At 36.5% G+C, this 16,064-nt stretch overlaps 1 protein-coding gene across 6 annotated transcripts in view; it reads left to right on the forward strand.

Annotated features, from left to right (window-relative positions):
- Positions 1–12,598: 12,598 nt before the first annotated feature.
- The window catches only part of LOC148864106 (CDT1-like protein a, chloroplastic), a 63,434-nt gene continuing 59,968 nt past the window's right edge, over positions 12,599–16,064 (forward strand). For 3 of the 6 annotated variants that reach the window (XM_088974482.1, XM_088974483.1, XM_088974479.1), the window contains exons 1-2: positions 12,659–12,827; positions 13,758–14,958. The gene's annotated coding sequence lies outside the window, so the exon portion shown is untranslated. Of the gene's footprint in view, positions 12,828–13,757; positions 14,959–16,064 lie in introns of those variants that run through there. The other 3 variants (XM_088974484.1, XM_088974481.1, XM_088974480.1) reach the window with 2 other exon arrangements.

Here is a 16,064-nt window from a genome sequence, read left to right on the forward strand (position 1 = left end):
CAATTTCCAAATTTCATTCTTCTTTCTCTCTGACTCTTCTTTTCTTGGTCTGCCTCCCTAAGGCTCAATTCAAGCACTTTCATTATCTTAACTCTCAAGAATCAAGATTTTCAAATTTCAAGTTCATTGTTCAACATCACTCGAATCTCAACTTGGCTCTCCCATCTTCTCAAATCTTAACTCTCATTCTCTCAACTCATGAATGTTGAAACTTGGGGTCGGTTGAAACCGATCCAAACCGACCAGATCGGATCGATTGGAAAAAACACTAATAAACCAACCCAACCCGTGAAAAACCCTACTTTCCATATCATATCTTTTATGCATCATAGATTTTCTCAAACAATAAACCCTCATTCCTTTCTTTGTATTTTCCAATTTCCCTTTAAAAAGTGACCCAATGGGTAGCCCTCAACCCAACCCCATCATGATCTTTCTCCCCTGACCTTAATGAGTCATTCGACCTATATTGACCCGCCACTAGAATGGGTGGATACAGGTGGTTTCTAAGATGGGTGAATCACATAGATTGGGGTCAATATTGCCCGCCCCTATAGTTAGGTTTGAGTATTTCTCCCAAGAGCTTTGAACATCACGTTAGATGTCCTATTCAAGATTGGGGTCTTGGTAGAAATTAGGAAGGATCTACTAATAATAAATAATATACCGAGTGGATCTTATCATTATGTGGGGAATCCCCATTGGTGATGGCTCGCCCTGGGCCTGGGTGTGAAATAGGGGTGTCTTATTGTCTTTCTCTCCCTAAAAAGCTACTCACTACTGTGTTCGCTAACGAACACTATAGTTGGCTATCCGGTGAAGAAGACAAATACTATGGGTTGGTTTATTTACAACCCGATCCAAATTTGACCCATTACTTATTTCATGTTAATTGTAGTTTATTAAAGTTAATGACTTTTTTATTGTTATACAACAAATTGCTAATTACAATTATTAGTTAGATTTAATTAATTGCTTATTTTACAGTTAGTTAATAATATAGTAATTAATTACATTTAACTATGCATTAATAGTAATTAATTACAAGTACTTTAATAGCAATTTAATAGTAATTATGGATTTATTTAGTTTACTGATAACTAATATAAATTAATTTTCTATTGTTTAATAGTAATTAATTAATAATAAATGTTAACTATCTAATTTATAGTAATTAATTTAATTAAATTTATTAGATTTCTTAATAAAACTTAAATTGGTTTAAACTTACTTAAATTGATTAACAGTAATATTCTTGATTTTGTTAATTACCAATAACTCACTTTATTTAATTAATTAACAATAAAATAGCTAATTTACTTATCTAATTTAAAGGTAAAATAATTCTAACCAATAGTGAGAATTACAAGTGAAAATAATGTCAAATATTGTAAACCAAGTTGATTTTAATTATAAAAAAGATTTAAAAAAACAAGTGTTTTGAGCTCTCAATTGTTTGTCACCCTCTATTTCAAAATGATTTTGTTGTTTTATGATGTCAAGAAACTCTATATATCATGCTTTATTGGTTAATATAAATTGTATAGGTTAAGGTTGGGGGTTTACCATGATACTGATTTCAATATATTGGTAAGACAAATTAAGTTGAATGGTGAAGAAAATTAGACTATTTCTATTTTTCTATCCACTTTGCAGAGGTTGGCCACTCTTGTAAGAGGAAATTGCAGAAGGCTGTTTCTGTGCATTTTATTTGTTAATCAATTGGAACTAGGTAACTTTTGCAATTCTTCATTGATCTAGCAAATGTGTATTGCTTTATTTGGCCATTGTTTCTAATCGTTTAAGTGGAATATTGGTTTAGAATTGTTTGGTGTTTTCTTAGATTGGAAAGTAGGCTTTGATGTAGTTTTGCTTTTGATTGTTGCGATTTGTTTCTTGGAACTTATTTTTCCTCTTTATTTTTATTTTTTTTATTTTCCAGGTTTTGTCACTGTTACATGTAGGCTGCAAGTATCAATGGTTATATTCATCTTAAATTTTGTTACCTAAGAGTCTATTTGGTTTGTGATTGAAATCAAAATCAAAATCCCTTTGAATTGGAATTGGATTACTTATTCCATATTGGGTTTATATAGGAATCAAAATCGGAATTGGAATAAACTATAATGGGATTTCATTCCCAAGGGAGGAAACTCAAATGGGAGAATGCCATTCCAGCATAAATAAAAAATGGGATTTCGATTCCAAACCCCTATTCCTATAAATCAAATGGGCCCTAAGCCTTCTATCTCATTTCCCGTGCATCACACGGACCCTGTTAATAATATTTACAAATAGAGTAATATTCTTAATATAATAAGAGGGCATTTCATACATCTTTCCTGTGGCTTTTTGGGCTTCAACATTCTAAAGATTGCTTTTAAGGTATACAATATAAATATTGTTATCAACAGATTGGATTTGGATCAGGTTAGAATCGGAACCAGTCCAACAAGAAAGGAATCGGAATTGAACTATACCCTATAGGGTTTGTAATCTACACTCAAAGCTGAACCAATCGGTTCTCAGAACAATTGGGTCTGATCTGATGAACCTGATTATAATAAACATACTAAAATATTATATATTTAATATATATTATACATTTTAATATATAATTTAGTTAGTATGTTGTATATTTAATATATATAGTTCGGATTAGGTCCGAACAAATTTGAGACTAGGTAGAACTGGTTCTAGACCAATAATATTCAGGATAATAGATTAGAAATCATAACTGACCCATCGGTACATACCTTAGAACCAGAACAGATCCATTCAGTTTGGGTGCATCGGGTCAGAACCGACCCATTGACAGCACTAGGTGTAAATATATACAAAATAATATAAAATATAAATTTGTACATAATTTTAATTGATCTTTATAATGTATCCAAACATATACTAAAATGTCATTAAATTTCATAAAAAAAAGCTGTTATCGAGGTTTGAACAGTTAAAGTAATCAAGCAGTATGAAAAGCGTTTTTGACTGTGACAGTCCAGCTAACCATCATTGAGCTTAACAATTTACCTCTTTCCTCCTTTTCTTATTGCTAGATTGGATAATAACCCTAATGCGTTAGTTGTTCTAATAAAATCTATTGTCTAATCTAATTGTCTTTCGTGGGTTCTGGATTTGGAGTATTTCAACGCTTATGGTTTTATTATTCCAAACAAGTACTACTTCCAGATCAATAGAATCATATGATTTTATTGTATTTTATAGTAAACACGCATTGGCAAACACCCATTAGTTGAACCCCATGCCTCATTTCTAAAATTCTGGTGGGTCCAAATTTGCGAGGCTGAGTCTCTTGTTCACGTTTACTCACATAACATTGCAGCCACGCATGGAAAATATCTAATGAATTCAAATCTATCCCCCACAAAATGCGCTTCAAAATTGTTTCACATTACATCCTAAACCATGTATAGAGAACATGTCCCAATGACAAGTATGGGAGATGTTTTAAATGCATGATACAAAGTGCATGGGGGGCATTTTTGGAGTGCATTGGGCATATGTCAACTCACATCTCATTCCCTACATAGTATTATGTACAGGGAGATAATCCCGATGCACGGAGATAGTGTGTTGTGGGTAGACATGGATAGAATTCTTGTGGGTAAGAGATCTAGAGTCCAAATTTGCTGCCAATAAAGGCATGCTAACACCTTGATTATCATAGGAGATGTTTTGAATGAGCATCTGGATTATCATGTTGTTGGCATGTTAACATGCTTTTTTGTTGGTAGTAAATCCCCTCGACCTGAAGCATCTTAGTAGAAATTAAATATAGTACTCACAAACCGTTTTCACAGCCTCTTGCATCCATGCATTGGGAATATCTCTCCATGAATTAAAGCAAGTAGTTATAGAAATATTCACAATGGCTGCAAAAAGGTTACAAGGACAATGTGAGGAAGGTTCTGTGAGTACCAAATCCAAAATCATCCTAATAAGGTCTTGGAGTGGGATTTGCTCCTCACACAGAGGCGCCTCACAAGCACATCCACCGTGCATTGGGAACATCTCTCGTGAATAATAATTTATAAGCCTGAGAGATGTGCCAAATGCATGGGAGGGTATGCGTGTGAGGTCAGTGTGAGGAGCAGATCCAGTCTCTAAGGTCTTTCGTAGGGTTGGGGGGCATTTGGATCTCCTACCCAAAAGAACTCTACCCACAAGACATTTCAAATGTACATTAGGAACATCTCCCATGAATGTTCCCATTGCATGCTGAAATGTGTTGTGGGGCACATTTTGTCATTCATGGGGAAATCCTCCCAATGCACATTTGAGGGGGCATTCATTTTTTAGATTTTGAGAGGAGAGAAAGTTGGTCAATGAAATTCACAATCCCATTGACCAAGAAATCCATGTTCTTTTTTCATATTTATGTGGGAGCCAGGGAAAGTTTATTTTTCTAGGTATGGATAAATTACTTTTTCACCTGGGAGAAAGTTGCCAATACTTGCATGGGACAAAAATGCCCCTTATAATAATGAATTTCTATGGCTAAAACGATAATTTTCTTTTACATGAGAAATAGAATAACATGGGTAACATTTCTTATTTTAATGACTTATCTCCTTTTTGGGCATTTTAATTGCAAAAGGGATACAAGTCCTTAAAATAAGGAATGCCAAATGTAACCTAAATGTCTTTGTGGGTAGGATATATACTGGCAAGGGTTATGGTTAGGGGGTAGGATACACCCATAATATAAAATTGAGATTTGCTCCTCATGGAGCACACTTGATACCAACCTCATAGCACCTAACCATGTATGGGGAACATCCCCCATGAATAGTAACATATAAGTATAGGAGATGTTCCAGATGTGTGGCTAGAATGAATTGTGATTTGGTGTGAGGAATTGATTGGACTCCATGGAATAGTCATATGAAAAAAATAAAATAAAACAAATCTCTCAAATCATGTAATGCACATCATCAAATCAATCAACTTCATTAGATAGAAACCCCTCATCTCAAGGGGGTGTTTTACAAGGTGAATTGTTTTTTTTTTTTTTGTCTTCACTTGTTTCTTAAATGTTAAAATGTTGTTTTTTGTCTTCACTTGTCTTTGAATTTTTTTGTCTCAAGTTGTTAAAATGTTGCATCATGAAAAACAAATCAAACAAAACAAAAACATGCCCTTGTATTTATTTTTGTTTGTCTTGAGAAGCAAAAAACAAGTTGATTTTATTCAGAAAACAATTCATGTTTATGAAACCATCAAAATGATGGTTTCGAAAACAAAAAAAAAAAAATGATGTACATAATACATATATTATATGAATTATGAAAGATGATGAGATATAGTTGGTGTTCTACATTATGAATGTTTTTTGTTTTCACTTGTAATATTTGCATCAACAAAAAAAAAAAAAAAGCTTTTGAACTTTGTTTTTGTTTTGAAAGGTAATGATAAATTTGTTTTGTTTAAAAAAATAATAATACATATCTCTGAAACAATCAAAATAATGGTGTTTAAAAAAAAATTCTATAATGAAGAAATTATGGAATTGAATAACCAGATAAAAACATGCTTTTAAATACCTAACATTTAAGAACATGTTTTTGGTTTCATTGTTTGAGGAAAAAAAAACACAATACAAAGAACTTTTTTAATCTATGAGAACAAAGAGAAGTCACATTATAGGTCGTTAGAAATAAAGCTTTTGAAACCATAGTTATTTTTTGGTAAACTTTAATTCAGACTACAAATTCAACATCATGTATTTGGTTTTTCACTTGAAAGAAAAAAAAAAACGGAGTATAAATATAAATTTGTGGAGTAGAAAATCTTTTTGTATATATTTAAATTTGTACTTCTTTCAAACTGAGCTAAGAAACAAAAGGTTTTTTTAGAACTCACGACAAAAATAAATAAATTGAATAACACCCCCTTAATTAACTTAAAAACTCGTTTAATATTGCTAATGTGACCCCACAACTTGTCACCTAGAATCAAGATTATCCACTGAATGGGACAGGTGTCAATTTATGTTGACTCCAAATTCCAATCTTAAAACTATATTTAAAAACTCCACATCTACGAAAGCAGTTATCCTCAAATTTTCCCTTAATATTTTTAGGATTTTTAGACACCAATATCTTGGAGTTAAGAGTTAAAAAGCCCCCGGTCACTATTGGCCAATTGCATGTTGCCAGGTGTCAACCAAAAAAACCTATACAAGACGAATCACGCCGTCCATGCATCACCTGTCGCACACGTATGCAAAACGATATGTGCACGTGGATAGCGATCAAACGATGATGTAACCACCATCCGTGAAACGTGGAAAGCAAGGGTTCTCAATGAGACGCGTGACTTTATTGCTTCAAGTTTGACGGAGGACGGTTCTATTGACGCCACGTGTAGAGAAAGATAAGCATCCAAATTAGGTGGGCCCATCTACCTACCTGTCGTAGATTGTACATGTTGTTTTGTTGTATGGGAAATGGGAATGGAGAGGATTGCTGGTTCTGGCGTTCTGCAAGACTGCGAGCTACAAGTCTATGGCACGATCTCTTAGGTGGGACCGTCTGATAATGGGTCTCGTATCATGGGCTGGCTACATTTTTGGGCTTCAATAGACCTAAAGTGACTGTGGTGGGCTTGTTCTTCCATAGAGTTGCCGTGGCCCGTTAGTTTCATTAGTTCTCCAATCTCCAAACACACATACACACTCTCTCTCACACACACACACAATTCGTTATCTACTTCATGGGAAACCAAAGGCAGCCCAAGCTTCCACCGTGTTAACAGTGGTCATTCCTATTGGTTTAGCCATAGCTTTCAGGATTAAACCATAATCACTTCAAACAATACATCTAGAATAAATATCCATTTGATCTTCTCAATGCATCAAAGCTAATTTTAACAACATTACCAGTTTCAACACACAATTTCCTAATCGAGGCCAAAATCCAATTAACTGAAACATTGGGCGTAATTAAAAGCAATATCATTCTAAGCAGTCCAAACAAAATAAAAAAAACGAAAGCCGGACAACTTAGCACAGCTTTCACCTGGACATTTTGAATGAAGAGCACTCAAAATGTGTATTAAGAATTCGGAAAATAACTAAATTGATTCCCCAAAATTCTAATACCCCAGGTGAAACAAACAAAACAAATTCCAAGAACGGGAAAAAGGCAAATAAATGCATCACAAAAACTGGCTTTTTCTAAGCAGTCGCAGAAGCTAATCCAATACTACCGTTCTTCGATTGAATATACAGTAATATATATGGGACCCAGAGGGGCAAAATCAAACCTTCAAGGGGGCTCAGAAAAGAAGACCCCCTCTCCCCTTACATGTTTATCCTGGCGGCTCAAAATGCCTTCTCTTATGAGCAGTGCAAATTTGAACAGCAAATTGTGCCTTTTCATATGAAAAGAGAGTCCGCCGCTCTCTCATCTTTTTATGCGGATGACTGCTTGCTTTTTTGTCAGAGCAAACATTTAAAATGCAATTGAAGTTTCTAATGTGCTTTAGGCTTTTGTAATATATCAAGACAACTGATTAATTTTTTGAAATCATATGTGGTTTTCATCTCTAGTACCCCTTCAAGGTTCAAACGACTGTAGTGTGGAATTCTCAAGATGAAGGAGATCAATGGTAACGTCAAATATCTGGGGATTCCTATTTTTATTGGCCGGAATAAGCAAAGAACTTTTCAACAGGTCCAGGAAAACCAGTAAAAAAAGTTCAAGGTTGGAAGAAAAAATGTCTAACACAAGCGGGTCGAGAGATTTTGATAAAATTAGTAGCAATTAGGGGTGTCAATTGGACTGGATTTGGACCAATCCGGTCCAGTCTAATGTGAGTCCATTACAAATGGACTTGGTCCAATCCAGTCCAATGAATATTTTGGACCGGTCCAGAGACTATTCAATCTGTTCAAATTCCTATTAATTTAGATTGGTTTTAACTCAAACCTGGTCCATTGACACCTATGTTCTAACCTTCTTTCAATGGACCAGATATTGGCTCAATCCAATATAAATTCATTATTCATTATGGACGGACCAAGCCCAATCCAATATGTCACATTAGTCCGTTCAATCCGTCCAAACTCGATATATCTTATTGGTCCATCCAATCCGTCCAAATGAATTTTGATTTGGACGGAATTCAACCCAAAACCGGTCCATTGACACCAATAGTAGCAACTGCTATTCCCTCATTCTACATCAATCATTTTAAACTCCTGGCAAGCCTCTGTAGTCAACTTAATGCAGCCTTCTCTAGATTCTTTGGGGGGATAGAAGTGGGATGAGAACATGATGAAATGGATCAATTGGACAAAAATGTGTACTACTAAAGGCCGAGGAGGGCTTGGTTTCAAAGATAAAGCCTTTAACTGGGATCTATTAGGTAACTAAGCTCGTGTGGCGACTTTTGCAAAATTCAAATAGTTTATGGGTAAAAGTACAACAAGACTTTTATTTTCCTAACTCAAGTTTGCTTGATGGTAATATTGGCTCTAAGCCCTCATGTGACTGAAGGATCATCCATTATGATATCTCTCTAATTCCGAAAGGGCGTCTTATGGAGAGTTGGGGATGGAGCTTCCATTGACATTTGGAAAGACCCCTGGGTCCCTAACCTACAGGGCATAAAACCCAAACCCAGAAGCCGGTCATTTGCTCTTCTAGCTAAAGTGTATGAATTAATTCTTTTAAACCTGAAAAGGTGGGATGTGGCTAAGTTGATATCGGTTTTCTCTCCTGAGGAATGTATAGCTATTAAAGGCATTCCCTTTAGTATATTTCACCAAGAGGACAATATCATTTGGGGGCTGTCGAATTCATGGGAGTTTACAGTAAAGTTGGCTTATCACTTGGCTTTTTCTATTCTAAATGGAGAGTCTGCTAGACAGAGGATGATGCATCATCCGAATTCCAATCAAGAAAAGATTTGGATGCTAAAATCCCCCAACAAATAAAGTTTTTTTATGTGGCAGATATGTTCTAAAGTGGTCCTAGTTAATTAACTTATAGAGGCTTGGGGTATAACATGTTGTAATGACTGTCCAAGGTGTGAAAATTGCCCCGACAATGTATTGTCACTTCACTTGAGCTGTGTGGCTATGCAGCCTCATAGCATGGAGGTCAGGAGAAGCACTGAAGACTGGATCCTTCCATGGGGGTTTCGTTCCCCTCCAATGGTGGTGGTGAGGAAGAGTATTAAGCGTTGGCAGGAGTTGAAGGAGACTAATGCTCAAGTGTTGCAGGGTTGGTTTGTGCGGCTGGACCCAGTTTTGGTGCAGTTCTATCAGCAAATGGGGACAAAGCAGTATGCACTTCAAGTTTAAATGCAGAGCTTCGAGCCATCTGCCTAGCGTGTTTAGAAGCTCCTTAGACTCTCCAGCCTGAGGTTGTGATTGAGTCAGACTCAAAGCGAGCGATTGACTTGATCAATCAGTTGAAGGCCTCCGGTTTCTCTCATCACTTTAATACAATCTCAAACATTAAAATGTCTTGTGAGGAGAAAAAGCGCAGTCTCTTTCTCTTTTGTTCACCCTGATGCAAACCGGCCAGCTGGGACATGTGTCTATTATGTGTTTACTCATTGTTCTTATCCAACGTTCCTATCACATCCGAATCCTATTATTTCTAACAATTGTCATCATCATTAATAAAATGTCAAATTTGACCTTTATTTTGATTCAAATTTTTAAAATTGCCCTTTATTTTTCATGTATACGATACCTTTCTGCAACTGCCATTGATGCACTACAACCCAGGTGATGGACGATCTGTTCACCGGATCCTTGTCAGAGTCGCAGCAAATGTGCTAGTGCATGCTGTCTCAGAATGGGTTCAAGAAGTTAGATATATAAAGGAAAATTTTTCTTGTTTTTTCTCTCCACCATCGTTTATGCAAAAGAGGCTAAGTTCACTATTTATCTTGATTAGGGATAGACGATGGGTATCAGCACAAATATTTTTAACTCTGTAGCACCATTTCTTCATGACCAGATAACAGAGGTAATGAACTAATGAAGTCTATACCCATGAAAAACCATTGTTCCTTGGAACACAACGGTGGGATAATTGTAGGATGGGGTTGCAATTCGTACATGATTTTGGTCACTGGAACACAGCGGTGGGAACCCCATTGCCAGTCCGCATGAAACTGGTTTCAACGGTTGAAGCATATCCAGATGGCGAGTTTGATATAGAAGACATAGTAGATCGGCGACGGTAGCCAAGGCCAACGAGTATGACTTAATTAATCGGTACATTAAATGCACATTTCAACCGGACCCTAGACGAACATGCAGGCTATAAGGATTTCATGGTTTGTTGCGGCAACACCAAATTCGCCACAGAGATGGCCGCCGCTTTTGTTGCTGAGACCCATGATCTATTTGCCGCGACTCTGGCAAGGCTTCGGTGTTGCTGAGACCCATCGTCTGTTTGCTGCGACTGTTCAATGTTCTTCTAGAGTTTAAGTTGGTTGGTGTTATCGTATCCCTCGACGTCTTGCAGACCGACCTCTAAGATCTAACATAGTTTACTGCATAAGAACCCACCACGTAAGGATCCTCTCCTAGCGTCTCCGTGATTCTTTCTCAATTGGGTTTTCCTACTCTTTGTTTTGTTTTTTGTTTTTTTTTTCAATTTTCATAGCTAAGAGTATTTTGTGAAAGTGAGGTGGCCTTTGATTGTAGTTTTCCAAGATCATAAATTTATATTCACAAATAACTTTTGCTTATTTTATTTAGTAAATTCTTATGGCAAAAGTTGAAGAAGGTGTGAAGAGCTCGGTTTGGCACAATTGAAAGGAAGAAGAAGAAGAATAAGGGTAAAAATGGGTTTTAAAAAAAGTATACATTGGTGTTTGCTTATTTTATTTAATTCTTTTTATTTAGTATATTCTTATGGCAAAAGTTGAAGAATAAGGTGTGAAGAGCTCGGTTTGCCACTACTAAAAGGAATAAGAAGAAGAAGGAGGAGGAGGGGGATGGGTTTCAAAAAATTATACGCCACGTGGTGTCACATGTGTATGAGTTTTGACGAAACATCAAGGGAGCTAACGAAAGAGGTAGAGTTAGTCAATTGTTAAAAGCAATAGGGGTAGTTTAAGATAATAGTTAAACAGTAATGGTATAATTTGTTAATTAGCTAAATAATAGGGGTGGTTTAAAAAAAATTACTCAAAAAAAAAACATTAAGGCCATGTTTGGAAGTGCTTAAGTTATAAGTGCTAAAAAACATGTATTTATTTGAATAAACACTTATTTGCATTTAGCATCCAACTTTTTCAAGTGCTTATTTAAAATAAGCACTTATTTCATATTAAGTGTTTGGTAGCATTTTTTTTTCCAATGAGCACTTAAAATAAGCATTTGTGACTATTTTGTCCTTCATTTTCTTTCAAAATTTTAAAATATACCCTTATGGAAGTATTTTTATTAGATTACTTTTATAAAAACACTTTTATGAAAGTACTTTATGAAAACATTTTTCTAAAAGTACTTTTACAAAAACACTTTTACGAAAGTACTTATATAAATTTCAACTTGGTAATTTTATAAGTGGTATTTTAAAATTCAATTAGGGATAATTCTAGAAAAAAATTGAATAAGTGCTTATTGTATAAGCACTTAAAAAAGCCAGAAATTTGGTTTAAAAATAAGGCTTATTATTTTTAAAATAAACACTTATTTTGCGCTTATTTCCCAAATACCAATAAGAGCTTAATGACCCAAATAAACACTTGTTTTTAAGCACTCCCAAACATGGCATAAGCAATAAGCAAAGCAATACTTTTCCATAAACAATAGGAATTTTAGGATGCATCCTATTTGTCTATAGGGAGGTGGTTTTGTTTTTCCTTCTTTGCCATGTTTGGGAGTTTGCTTAATTAGGACTTTTATGGCTTTACAAAAGGGGGTTTGGGATATTTTGTATATGCTTGGCATAGATGATGTGGTGTTGTATATGTGTAGGTTGGAGGCATTATTTTCTTAGAAAGCAGTGTTATTTTTTTTTTTTTTGAAATATTGTTGCCAGGTAGGGCATTTCATAGGGTAACAACAACACATTCTATTTGGTACCAATGCTCCATATATGTTTTCATCACCAATACTCATTATAAGAAATCCATGTCACTGCCACATCATATCCTCGTTGGAAGCAACAAACTCCAATTTGAGAAAATGTTGAATTCGATGTTTCCCTAGATCATGCCTTCTCAATTTTCAAGGCGTGATTTGGAACATTGCTTTTTATAGAAAAATGGTTGTAAGCATGTTACCTTTTTCTTGAAGCACCGATATTTCCAATGTGGCATTTTGGGGGGGGGGCGGGGGAAATCAAGACAGTGAATTAGACAGGCCTTTATGTGAAATTTGAAAGAATTAAGGGATGTTTGGAACCTTGATCGTTTTTTTAAAAAATTGGTGCCACGTCGAACCCACATAGGCGTTTCAACAAACGCCCATATATTCATTATTTGGTTAAGGTGTTTTTTGAAAAAGCCCTTGAAAATCAGGTTTGTCTCATAAATCGGGACATGCATGAAACGTCAAATTTGACATTTCATGCATCGATGAACTGTTGCTCCCAACGGTTAACTGAGCTGGTGAATAGTGTTATCATACATAATATGAATTGGCATTAGTGGGAATGTTCCAGTGCTTCCGGCCCACGAGAACATTAAAGTTAGAATGAAAATCGGTCCTCTTCCTTCTTACCGCCGAACATTATCTTCTCTCACAGAGCCTCTATAATCTCTGCTCGCCGAAAGTTATCTTCGTCACTGCCGTCGTCGGAAGAGGTTGGTCGTCGCCCGAAGAGGTTTGTTTCTAGAATTATTTTTCTTTTTCTGTCTAAACTCGTTTTTTCTTTGAAACTCGTCTTTTTTTTTTTTTTCCTTTCACTTGCACTGGCATTGCTTGGATAGTATTTGGGTTTCGGATAGTTCTTTCCGGTGAGCAATCCGGTAACGCCTTCCTAAAAACCCGACCCTGCTCTTCATCATTTTTATCAAAGGGCTTATCAGGCCTAGCCGTCTGACTGAGTTTCTTCTTTGGTCGTTTTGTTAATGACTCTGAAGGCATCCTCTTCTGGGTTTACCCTTAGCCATTCACCAAAAAAACTCCCTTCTTTTCTTGGATCCATTGAACGGTTCATCATTCTCTCAGTTAGTTGGTCAACAAAACAAATTGTGCATCTGAGATCCTTGTACAGTTGAATTCACGATGGCCCAGATAACCACACCGATGATAGAAGACTAGTAGCTCATATTGGAATAAATACCAAACTTCCGTGCCATCTTCTTCACTGTCAAATGCCCAAGACTAAAGGGTTTATGACATCGAATAATACTCTGATTCTATAAGCTCTTTCCCAAATCGGTTCTTCTTCCTCCTCCTCTTTTGTATCGGCCGATACATATCGTTTTGGGACCCTTCTGATATGCCCATGCAGTGGATGTATCGGGGTCTGACCGATTCAGGGCATATCAATATTTTGAACTTTGGATATTCCTACCCCACTTACCATTTTAGCTCCCCACGCCCAGAATCTTTTCTCCATTGGGGCATCAAGTATTCTTACAAAAATCCTAAGATCCGTGAATTCGATGTTTCTCGTGATTGAGTTAGACTAAAGAATAACAAATAATCCTGAATCAGCCATGCTTACTGATTTAGGAACTACTCCACATACGCCCTTTTTACAGACTTCCTCTAGCTTCTGTTCATCTTCTTGTTGTTTGCTTTGCAGGTCCTCCATTGCGCCTTCGACTAATCTTCTGAGAACGGGATTGATTTACACTTGCAGAGAATAGGCTCTACCGAGCACTTCGCTTTGACGCACTATAAGTATTAAGTAGAGCGTGCATCACTCTCTTGACCTGACGAATTTTGGCCCAAATAATATCATGTGATGTGGCTAGTTTATCAAGACCGGGATCGACACATTACACTGAGTTGGGCTGGGCTGGGCTGGGTTGAGGAAAAAAAAAGGCCCAACAGCCCATCCAAAGCATCGTATTCGTATATACGATTAGCTTCTTGAATTTGCCACGTCATCCTTCAAGTGCCAAATGATAGTGCTATACGGTCTGTCTACTTGTTTAGAACTCTCTCCCTCTCTCTCTCTCAAAAAGAGCGGTCCTTTCCCCCCTCATATTATAAGTTTGAGGACTGGGCTGCCAAATAATAGTGTTATACCATTGGATTTAAATTTGTAGGCCAGATATTATAAAATAATCATCTAATTAATCTAGATATAATTTAGTATGATATTAGTGTGTATCATCTTATATGTGTATATACATGAAAAACTGTGATAAAAATCACTCTATCCAACAGTCAAACAGCTTAGTATTATTCACTGCTTATGTGGTAGAAATATTCCTAAACAAAAATAAAGCGAGTCTTAGGAACATGAGTTTTTTTATTAAAAAATCAGTCCCAAAAAATGCTCACGCCCAGAAAACACGTAGAGTTCGGTTGGTAACGGTAAATAAATGGTGCTCCGCATTAGTTGTTCTCACATCTCTACTCAAATGTAATGGGACCTTTCACAGGGAGATGCTTCTACATGGCGGTAATGTTCCGTGGGTATAGATGTGGGAATAAATAGTGGGTATGAGATCGGAGTGAAGTAAATGACCCTTGCTGTTAATGGTAACCTAAAAGGAAATAGGGCGGAAACTTGATGGCAAAACGGTCACATAATACATAATTTCTAAAAAGGAAAGAGGCGCGCTAAGAAGTGTTTCACCTGATAATTTGAGCGGAAGTAGAAAAATTCATGCTTAACATGATAAACTCGAAACCTTAATTGGTTCCTCATTCCTTCGATTTCTCGCTACCGCGCACGACCCAGGGAGCTCAAGGTGAACATTGGATCGACGACGAACGACGGTGAACACAGCAACCTCAGACGTCTATTTTTCCGACCACTGTCATTTACACAGGTATGGTTTCTTTTTCCCAACTTCCTTACTAGAAACCATACTCTGTTAATTCCATACTCTGTTTTGCGCCTATTTCTCCCGACCTGGGTTGCGAGAAATGAAACCAGTTTGGTTTTTGTTCCTCTGTTCTGCGTATCTGATTAGTTGGTGTGTAGTAAAAAACCAGGCTGTTTTTTTTGCGCCTCTGTTGTTTTGCGCATCCTCCATGACGGGTGATCGAAGTATACATTTAGGATTCCTTTTAGAACTACATGAGACTTGATTAATGAGTTTGTTTTGTATAAACTTCATGCATCGAAATTCCTTTCTAGCCCGGTATATGCACCGGACGACTCTGTAGCCCATACGTACTCTAGTCTCCTAAGAGTTGATTTCCTTGATCAGTTGTTGCCAGACCTCTTCTTTATCTGTTTCGTATCTGTTGCGGTATTTTTTCTCACTATTTCTTCTTTTATGCAGTACTTTTTTTAAGACCTTGAACCCATTCGACCTGAGCAATTATTTTATTTGGGAATAGGGGATGGTTTGCCGCGTCCACTTATCATGGCTAGTTCTTTCTTAGATGTTATGTTAGAGTTCCATAAGCATCCATGGATTATATTCGTGCATCTAATGCTGGTCTTTCAGATTTTAACTCTGTTATTTTGTTTTATTCATGCCTAATCATAAATGTAAATGCATGGCTGCTGGCATAAATTCTGGGGCCTACTTGGTCAGGTCAATGTTTCCTTGAGTCAGTAGGCATTATTCTAGTTCTTACACCAAGTAATCACAATTCAGATGGAATGAGTAGCCGATGACCTGATGTAAATTAAAGCATGCAAAGAGAAACAATGTCTTGAAAGTTCTGGACAGCAAAGCCAATTAGGGTGGGATTTTACTTAGTGATTCTTGTCTTGGTGGAAAGTTCTGGACAACAGATCCAATTACGGCGGGACCTTACTTAGTGATTATTGTCTTGGTGGAAAGTTCTGGGAATCTATATGCCTGTCCTAGTGCAACAGTTGATGCTAAGCACAGCCATAGGTTAAAACATGATCTTTGGGAGAGGTTCACTATTAGTTTGGTTGCACTACAAAGGATTCTCTCTTACCAACAAACATGAT

Source organism: Nelumbo lutea, chromosome 3, assembly GCF_056320005.1.
Source record: "Nelumbo lutea isolate HS-2025 chromosome 3, American lotus-T2T, whole genome shotgun sequence".
Taxonomy (NCBI): Eukaryota; Viridiplantae; Streptophyta; class Magnoliopsida; order Proteales; family Nelumbonaceae; genus Nelumbo; species Nelumbo lutea.